Raw genomic sequence first — 9595 nt, 5'->3', positions numbered from 1 at the left:
AACTGCTAGGTTAGCAGGAGCTGGGACTGAGCAATGGGAGCTCACCCCATTGCGGGGATTTGAACCGCTGATCAGCAAGCCCAAGAGGCTCAGTGGTTTAGACCACAGCGCCACCCGCATCCCATGTTCACATTAGCTTATGTGAAAACTCTTTCTGTGCTCTGCTGCCTACAGTGGAAAAGTCTGTTCAGCAGCCTCAGTTTTTGTAGCTGGAGTCAGTCAGGGCCCTGCACTCCAAGGTCAAGTGCAAGGCAGGGAGCAGGTCTTCCAGGACTCACAGCCAATATGATTGCTTGCTTCACATACAATTCTAATAGTTCTGAAACTATGTAGAGAGAAAACAACTTTTTGAAATCAGGAAAAATAAGGAGGAAGTGAATAGGAAGGAAGGAGCTCTGATGGAGTGGCATAATGGGGCATTTGAAGGAGGTTGAGGCTGCATTAAAAATGAGCAGCCTCTGGTCTACAGTTTGCCCATATGTGTACTCTGACCTGGTTCAAAGAAACAATGATTGCATGTGGTTGATTCCCCCACCCTACTCCCCAGCAAATATCATTTATGACTGTTAAGGTCATGCTCTAACCATGTAATTCCATATCTCAGGTTGTGACACCGCATAATTGATTCACCTCTCTGAGCTGGGAGGACTGTTTGTCTGACCCAGATTTTCCATAAGATCAGGCTGAAGCTGTGATCTCCAATGCATCGGCTGACGGAGCTGCTGTTGTATGCAATGGGACTATTGTCACCGGCCTAAGAAAGGTCACTTGTGTTATCATCCTCACTGCCCTGATGCGCTGCTCACCTGCCCTTGTTTGCAGCAAATGCACCAGCTTTATCCCTCTGAATCTGCGAGGATTGTCCCCGCCTGCCCTTGAAGGCAAATATTCATCACATAAAATTCCTCTGCTCTCAGCTCACTGATGTGCTCTCATGAATATCTGGGAAGGGATGATAAATGCAGCCCCAGTAGTGTTTAACATGGCAGCTGACCACTTTTCCCATATCTGTTTGTAAGATCAATCCAACTTGCCTTTCCCAAGAGCAAGGACCTGTTAGAAAAAGGAAAGCAACTGTCACTGCAATTTTTCTTTGGCTGTCGCCTTGCCCCTTTCAATGTTTTCCCTCAGTCATTTGCAATGTCACTAAAATTAGTGTTGTGCCAGAACCTGTCCTCTAATTTCCTGATTTTTTTCTCCTCTCCTGCAAAGGAGGCTTCTGTTTTTCTGCTTCAACCACACGGTGCTTCAAAATCTCTTCAGATTTTTTGGTGGATACAGATTATATCTGACCCTATAATTGCAATGTGGCTCTCTGATGGGCAAATCTGTCAATTTCAGTTTCTCTCAGATTGTATCCCCCCCCCCATCTTAACTTCAGAATGTATGCAAAGGAGGACAACTAAGATGGTCAAGGGTCTGGAAAACAAGCCTTATGAGGAACAGTTGCAGGAGTTGGGTATGTTTATCCTGGATAACAGGTGGCTGAGAGGGGATGATAGCCATCTTCAAATATCTTAAGGGAGGAAGATATCACCTGGAGGATGGAGCAAACTTGTTTCCTTCTCCAGAGGGCAGGACAAACGCCATTGGCTTAACATTACACAAAAGTAGAGTAAGAGCTGTTCAACAGTGGAACAGCCTCCTTTGGGAGGTGGTAGATTCTTCTTCCTTGGAAGTTCTTAAGCAGTGGTTGGATGGCCACCTGCCATGACTGCTTTAATTGAGATTCCTGCTTTTCAGGGGGTTGGACTACATGACCCTCAGTGTCCTTTTCAACCACAATTCTATAAGTCCATGATTCTCTGCATTTCAACATCAGTTTGAGATTTTATTTTTATGAAAATGAGTTTCCTCGTGAAAACTCACCAGCATTTTACTAGGATCCTCTACACATGTTTGTATGTAATTTTGCCCAATACCCTCCCCTCTTTTTTTTCTCTTTTTTTTTTTGCAATTTTGATGAATAGATGCATTTTTTATGCCAACAACAACAACTTTACTAGATTATGCAATTTTGGACACGTTGCTTGGCTAGAGTGCAGCATTGTTGTGTTTCAGTTGGTGTGTTGTTTCAAAAAGTACAAATCAAGGTTGGTTCACCTTTATATGTGAACTGAATGTATCTGCCCTTTCTCGTGGTGTTTCCTTCACCTATTTCCTTTAAGCATTTTCCACATGTTCTGTGACCTTGCTGGCCACCCAGGCTTCATGATCTGAGAAAGCTCCATGGGAGGAAATACGTCATGATGTCTCCTCCTGGACATTGACTGAAGTATGGGAAGCTGGGTAACCTGGCTAGTAAGTGCCTGAAGAATATGTACTCACTGATTTCATTTTTAAGGATGTCCTTTTACATTTTAAAAAAGAGGGGGATAACCCCACCACATTTTGAAGAAGAAGAAAATCTCACCATCATCAACAATTACCGTAACAATTCTGAGGCAGATGGTAGACAGCTTCTCTGTCCTTTTAGGAAAACCTAGCTGAGGATGTCATTGGGCTTTCAGGAACTGTGTGAGCACCTGAGAAGACTGAATAATCAAGAGTGCAGAAAAGGACAGCCACAATCACCTTTTGGTCACCTTGAAAGTCAGGTAAACACAACAAAATCCCCGCACTCCGAAGGGATGCATAAGTGAAACAAAAACCCTGCCCCCCCCCCAGCTATGAGAATTTCCTCAAATACTTCCCTCTAATAATTTTTGAATGCAATTTCTTTTCTTATTAGATGACAGGGAATGGTTTTTTAAAATGTGGGCGCCATGCTAATTAAAATCCTCAACATTGTTGAATGCTTGCAGTAATCTTGCCCAAACAGAAAAGCAATATCATCTTGTTTGGAGCATTAAGTAGCACCAGGGTCTGTCACACACTGACCCCCATTGTTAGCAAGTGTGAAGAGTGGGATGGGAAAACTGCCGAACAGTGCAAACTCTGTATCGACACAGAGGTCACAAACAGCATGCAGCTATATGCTGTTACAAAAATGGATAAAGCTCACCAAAAAAATTCTATGCCCATTACTGATGCGAAAAAAGAGCAGTGCCATGAAGAAATATAATTGGTATGTAAAAAATAAATAAATGAAAGTAGTTATCAGCCTTCCTGCAAAAGATTTCAATAGCCATCTACATGGTTCATTGACAATCTGAATGCGGGTTAGGGCAGCAGTCCAAATGTTAAACTTAAAGGAACATGCTCCAGAAAAGCACAGGGAACATGCCACAATATAAAACCATCCATACCCACACTCTGAATACCCTGAATGCAATCTTTATTCTAGCAAAAGGGATTTGAAATAATTGGGAGGGGGGATGTAAAGGGCAACAGCAAAGGTCAGAGAATAAGCTTACTTCCATCAGAGAAGAGGCTTAGAAGATTTGGCTTTGTCACCCTGAGGAAGATGATATTTATTCAAGATTGATTATGACTTTTACAAGACCAGCTCCAGTTTATGGGGTTGTCAGAAAAAAGAAAGAAAACAAGATCTCTGCTGGAACTAAGGTCTATCTAGTCCGGCATCTAGTGGCCAACCAGGTGCCTCTGGGAAACCCTCAACAGGACCTGAGTGCAGCAACACTCCCACTTTCCCAGCAGCAGAGATTCAGAACCATAGTACCTCTGACAGTGGACACAGAGTATAGCCTTTGTGGCTGGTAGCCACGGATAGCCTTATCCTCCATAAATTTGGCCAATCCACTCCATCCAAATACAGCCCCATGAGCCTTCAATGGTTCCTCAAGATTCAATTTTATCCCCTATGCAATCTACTTGAAACTGCTGAGTGGGGTCATCTGGAGTTTTGGAGTGCCTTGTATGCGTCATAAGATAACTTGGAAACTTCAGCTGGTGCAGAATTCGACGGCCTGGTTGCTCACCAGGGCAAGCAATTACAACAATTATGACCCAATTGCACTGCCAATTTGTTTCCAAATCCCACCTCCCCCAGGATTGGTTTTATATTGATCAGGAAGGGATTTCAGCAGATACGTACAAATAAATGCAAAAGGCATTCTGTACTTTTGTAAATGTTCCTTAAGTACCACAACACAGTTTTATAATACAGTGGTAACTCATGTTAAGTACTTAATTCGCTCCGGAGGTCCGTCCTTAACCTGAAACTGTTCTTAACCTGAGGCACCACTTTAGCTAATGGGGCCTCCTGCTGCTGCCGTGCCGCCGGAAAATGATTTCTGTTCTCATCCTGAAGCAAAGTTCCTAACCTGAAGCACTATTTCTGGGTTAGCAGAGTCTGTAACCTGAAGCGTATGTAACCTGCAGCGTATGTAACCTGAGGTACCACTGTACGTATTTTGTTCCATGCAGAATGAATATATATATATGTGCATGTTGCTTAGGGGGACGCGGGTGGCGCTGTGGGTAAAAGCCTCAGCGCCTAGGGCTTGCCAATCGAAAGGTCGGCGATTCGAATCCCCGCGGTGGGGTGTGCTCCCGTTGTTCGGTCCCAGCGCCTGCCAACCTAGCAGTTTGAAAGCACTCCCGGGTGCAAGTAGATAAATAGGGACCGCTTACTAGCGGGAAGGTAAACGGCGTTTCCGTGTGCGGCTCTGGCTCGACAGAGCAGCGATGTCACGCTGGCCACGTGACCCGGAAGTGTCTCCGGACAGCGCTGGCCCCCGGCCTCTTGAGTGAGATGGGCGCACATCCCTAGAGTCTGTCAAGACTGGCCCGTACGGGCAGGGGTACCTTTACCTTTACCTTTACTATGTTGCTTAGGAACCTGTCTGGTCTTGCTGGCCTCTTGCGACTCAATAAGATGAATTCATATTTGGAAAACACTATGGGTAAATTTACACAGTGCTTTTTTTAAGGAAGTACTCAAGGGCACGCAGTACCGGCACTGAATCTACATTATCAGTTTTTACATTTTACATCAGTTTTGGATCTACACTTGATTAATGGTGCCATCAGGTCAGGCTTTTCGGGTAGAAGTCCAAGAGCACCACTCAGCAGAATGAGCAAGAGGGCCACCAAATCTAGCACTGATGGCTTACCACTAGGGGTGGGTGGAGGTGCCAGTTCTGGTTTCTCTCCATTTCATATTTTTCCACTCTTAACAGAACTCAGGATAACTCACTTGGTAGAGCATAAGACTCTTAATATCAGGGTCATAGGTTTGAGTCCCACATTGGGCAAAGGATTCCTGCATTGCAGGGAGTTGGACCAGATGACCCTTGTGGTCCCTTCTAACTCCATGATTCTGTTTTCCACATTTCTACATCCGTTTGCATTAAAAAAAAAAAAAAGGTCCTTATGAAAATGTATCAGCATTTTGGTACAATTTCCCTTAATATACTCATATTCACAAATCGGCTTTCCTTAATAGAGTGTATTCTTTGTACTCCATTTTCAACAATGTATGCATTTTTGTATATGTGTTTTTGATTGGCTGGAGATCTACAAAGAAAAATTCAGAAAACTGTGAATTCCCAAAGGATGGCTTTGTTTCAGAAAGCATGAATTAGGTATGCTCACCTTTAAATGCGAGCTGAATCAAATTTCTTCACTATCTCTACTTACAACATTTCAAGTAAAATGACACACACAGCTGTCTAAGAGGGGGCTCCTCCATACAACCATTAAGTCCATAGTTCAGAATGGGAATACATTTCCCTGTCATGAGCAGTCCGTCTTCCCTGAAAATCTAGTCATGTTTTTGTTCATTGCTGTCTTCTTTCCATCAGCCCTTTTCCATGTGCAATGTGATGAAATTTAGGGAGGGAATACAGTTCAGAAGTAAAACAATTATGAATTATTAGTAATAGTGCATGCATATTATTTTTTAAATTAATCAATAGGTACCCTACCTGTTGAGATATTTTCTCCCAATGGTGGTTTCCACTGTATTTAAAACTGGTTTACAGCAGATACAACAAATGGGGTGGGGTGGGGAGGTTGGGGGGAATAGTTCCATAATTTCATCTAATAAAGAAAGCTAATCAAATTAAAATTCAAGGACCCGCAGCACAACATCTCCAATATATACAACTCACTAAAAGGCAGTGAAAAGAAGTAGGTCTACAAAGCCCTATTAAGCATTGCAGAGACACAAAGGTCCACAACTGCAGGGGGCACTGCTGCAAAGGCTCTTATTATCAGTGGCCATCAACTGGTGAGCATCTGAGGAAGCCTTCTAATGTTGGTCTTAGGGTATGGGCAGGTTGATATGGGTGCAGGCAGTTCTTCAGGTAACCTGGGCCCAAACCATGTAGGGAAATAGGCCTGGGAAGTCACTTTCTGCCAGTGAAACAGGTACAATCTAGGATTAAGTGGAATATCTGCAGTCACCCGACCGCAGACAGTAGCTGGATAGCCACATTTTGAGCCAGATATTCTTAGGTTCAACCCCCAGTATCTCTGGTTATGAAGAAAGACCTTTGATTGACTCTCATGTAGAGCTACTGCTAGACATTGTAGAAGAAAGATGGCCAATATTTTATGCTCCATGCACACTTTTGTATACTGGAAAAAACTGTTGTGTGCACCACAGTACACTGAGCATAGCCTGCATGCTATTTTACTGGCTGTAAGAGAATGCTTATTTCAGTGGCGACAGACTTACAGGCAAGTCCTTTTTGGGTTCAGGTGCAGGAGCCAATGCTGGTGACCCTGATCTAAACAATAATAGGCTAGATGAAAAAATTGCCAGACCTGCTGTAAGGCAGGCTTTTGCAAACTTTTTTTTCTGGCAAGTGTGCAGTTTATCTTTTGTAAGAAAGAATAAGGTTTCTCTATCCCTAGATAGAGAAAACCTGTGGTCCTTCAGTTGTTGTTGGACATCAACATATAAATGCCCCAGCCAGCATGGGGAACAGCCAGGGATAACGGGTTGTATTTCAGCAGCATCTGAAAAGCGAGATATTCCCTATCCCCCTACCAGTATTTATTATTGGTCTCTTTGGGGTGCAATATTAAACTCCAGATTGCTTTTTTCTGGCCCAAAACCGCAAAGCAAAAAAACAACAACAAGCTATGCATATATTTCCCTATTTGTAGGGCATGCACTTTTAAATCAAAATCCACAGTTGTCTTTTCCAGAACCCAGGTGACAAAGAACAAGGAGATAACTGCACACATCTTGATTGTGTATAAACTCACCCTAATGCTGCTTCCCAGGAGATTCTCCCTTATCAGCAGGCTCCTCGATTGCCACATTCTCCGCTCTTCAGGATTGTTCTGTTCTCAAGATTTTATCCGAAGCACAAAGAGAAAGCTGGCAACAATCAACATAAAACCAATTTCTTGGAAGAACAGAATCATGTTTGCAGTCATGTTTTTTCTCTCTCCCCCCTCTCAATTCAGCAAGCGAATTTTAAAATATTCCTTAAACACGCTATTGATGTTTGTTATTTATATCCTTCCTCTCTCTCTCCCTCCCTCCCTCCCTCCCTGCCTGCCCCCCTTTTGTATTTTCAAAAGGCTGGGAAGGAAGTAAATGTTTCTTTCCTCGAGGTGTAACAGCAAGAGGTGGGTGTTAATTTAGATAGAGTTCACAAGCGAGTGATATAATGCTGCGAGCGTTCCAGTAAATAGAAAACTGCTGTACATCTTGGGTAATGCAGTGGCGGCATTAAATAGATTGAACAGTTTTGCTGAAAAGAGATCCAAACCACTTTGAAGAGGTTTGTTGCTCAATTGGCAATCATTGTATAGGCAGTTTCCACTGATTTAGCATCTGGTAGTCAGTCAGAATTCATAATTCTGAATAACTGTGAAATGCCGCTCAGACACTAGCTTGTTCCAGTTGATTGTATTTTATTTATTTTTTTGTTACTTGGGGAAAGAAGAAGAGAGGATCAAAAATGTTGAAAGAAATCAGAAAATCTCATTAGGGGGAAAATGCATTGCATTTGTGTTGCTCCTCTAAACTACAGCCTTGAAATGCTCATTGGTGCTTGTTCATTGCAGGAGAGGAGCTATTCATGAGACTCGTACTTTGGCTGGCTTAGCCCAAATTAGATAAAAAATGAATACAGCCTCAATTCCTTGGATGTGCAGAGCTGCAAGAGATACTAAACAAAGGGACTTGAACTTACGTAATTGTAGCTTTATCAAGTGCAAATCCAGGAGATCAGCACTGTATGCAAAGAGTTCAATCTCCAGCATCTCCAAATAGGGCTGGGGGGGAATTCTGTCTGAAACCTTGGAGAGTGTCTGCCAGTCAGACATGAAGGAGCTATACTCAATATAAGGCAGCTTTTTATGTACAGACATACATAGTGTGCCCCCCAGACTCATTATTTTGAGGATGGATGCATCCCGGAATTTAGGTTTGTGCAATTAAAAATGAATTAAAGTGTTGTATTGCCCTAATGCAACAAGTCCACTTTTTACAAACAACAATGACTTTTTGCAGTTAGGAAAACAATGGGGGAAATAAACGTAAAAGTATGGAATGAGCAAATGATTAATGGGAATATATAGAAATATCCCACAAGCAAATTAGAAGGAATGCTCAATAAAGACCAGACATAGTCTAATCTCTGCATGAACCTTGTGCAAGCAAATCAGGACGAATGATGAACACAGTTGATCTGGAGGAGCCCACAAGTGTACAAAGCCAACCCCAGGCACTTTGCTGCCTGAGGCAGAGCAGCAAATGTCAGCCCTTCTCCTACCAAATCAAGATACAAAATATCCAAGGCTAATCAGGGTATTTTGCCATCCCTTAGAGAAAATCCCCCAAAAGCTCCTCCTCCCTGATAACAAATAATTAACATTCAACTGGAGGCAGTTTGCTTAGTTTGCCTAATGGCAAGATAACCCCTGTATATGCATACTTTTCACTTTACACTGCAATAGTCAATGGATTTTTCAGATGTCTGAATGGAGCAAACTATAGTTGCTCCCAATCAAGAAGGCACATGAGAATGTGGAAGCCTGAGATTAGGGACGGGTGAATGTTTTGGTTTCTCATTTTTCTGATCTTCTGCACTTCCCCATCAATTTGTAGTTTTCTTTTTAAAAGTCTTCATCATGAGGATTCACCACATATTTGTGCAAATTTCTCCTACTAGACATATTTTTATATGCAATCTTTTTTTTTGGCAAAAAACAGTTCCCCATAATTTATTGCATATTTTATTGTATGTTCAGTAATATATGCAGTTATATGCATATACATCTTTATTCACATTGCTGGAGCACAGCATTGCAAAATCCACAGCAGTGCAAATTGTGAAGGAAGGTTGTGTTTTGGCTAATATATTGCTTTAAAAAGGGCAGATTAGGCAAATTCACCTTAGATATAGCATTTTGTCTGTACCGTGTCACATCTATCTATCTTTCTATCAAAGACTGCCTTTAAATTTCTTCCAGCTCTTGATCAGGTTGAAATGCGGGGGGGGGGGGGGGCATGTTCATAATGAGGGGAGCACATCTGAGGTGTATATACATGCAGACACATACACAGGCCTCATTTCTTCTTCTTTCTTCTTCGTGGTTTTGTGTTAAAAGTAGAAACAAAGACCAAAAGCCTGTAGTTACATTTCATTTTAATGGTGAGATTAAAAAAATTATACACATAAAGAGATTATGTTTAATCTGTTGTTCAGAAAGTTCAGAGAACAGA

The 9595-nt window shown here is 42.2% G+C and overlaps 1 long non-coding RNA gene across 1 annotated transcript; it reads right to left on the bottom strand.

Moving 5' to 3' along the window:
- Positions 1–566: 566 nt before the first annotated feature.
- Positions 567–7801, bottom strand: LOC310668945. Its single transcript, XR_014506919.1, has 2 exons — positions 7123–7801; positions 567–1053 (listed from the first exon to the last, which is right to left on the bottom strand). It is a non-coding gene; the product is annotated as an uncharacterized lncRNA (long non-coding RNA).
- Between the last annotated feature and the right edge of the window lie 1794 nt (positions 7802–9595).

The sequence above is a fragment of the Podarcis tiliguerta genome, assembly GCF_965153285.1.
Source record: "Podarcis tiliguerta genome assembly, chromosome: Z".
NCBI lineage: Eukaryota > Metazoa > Chordata > Lepidosauria > Squamata > Lacertidae > Podarcis > Podarcis tiliguerta.
This window is presented reverse-complemented; position numbering and strand designations above follow the sequence as displayed.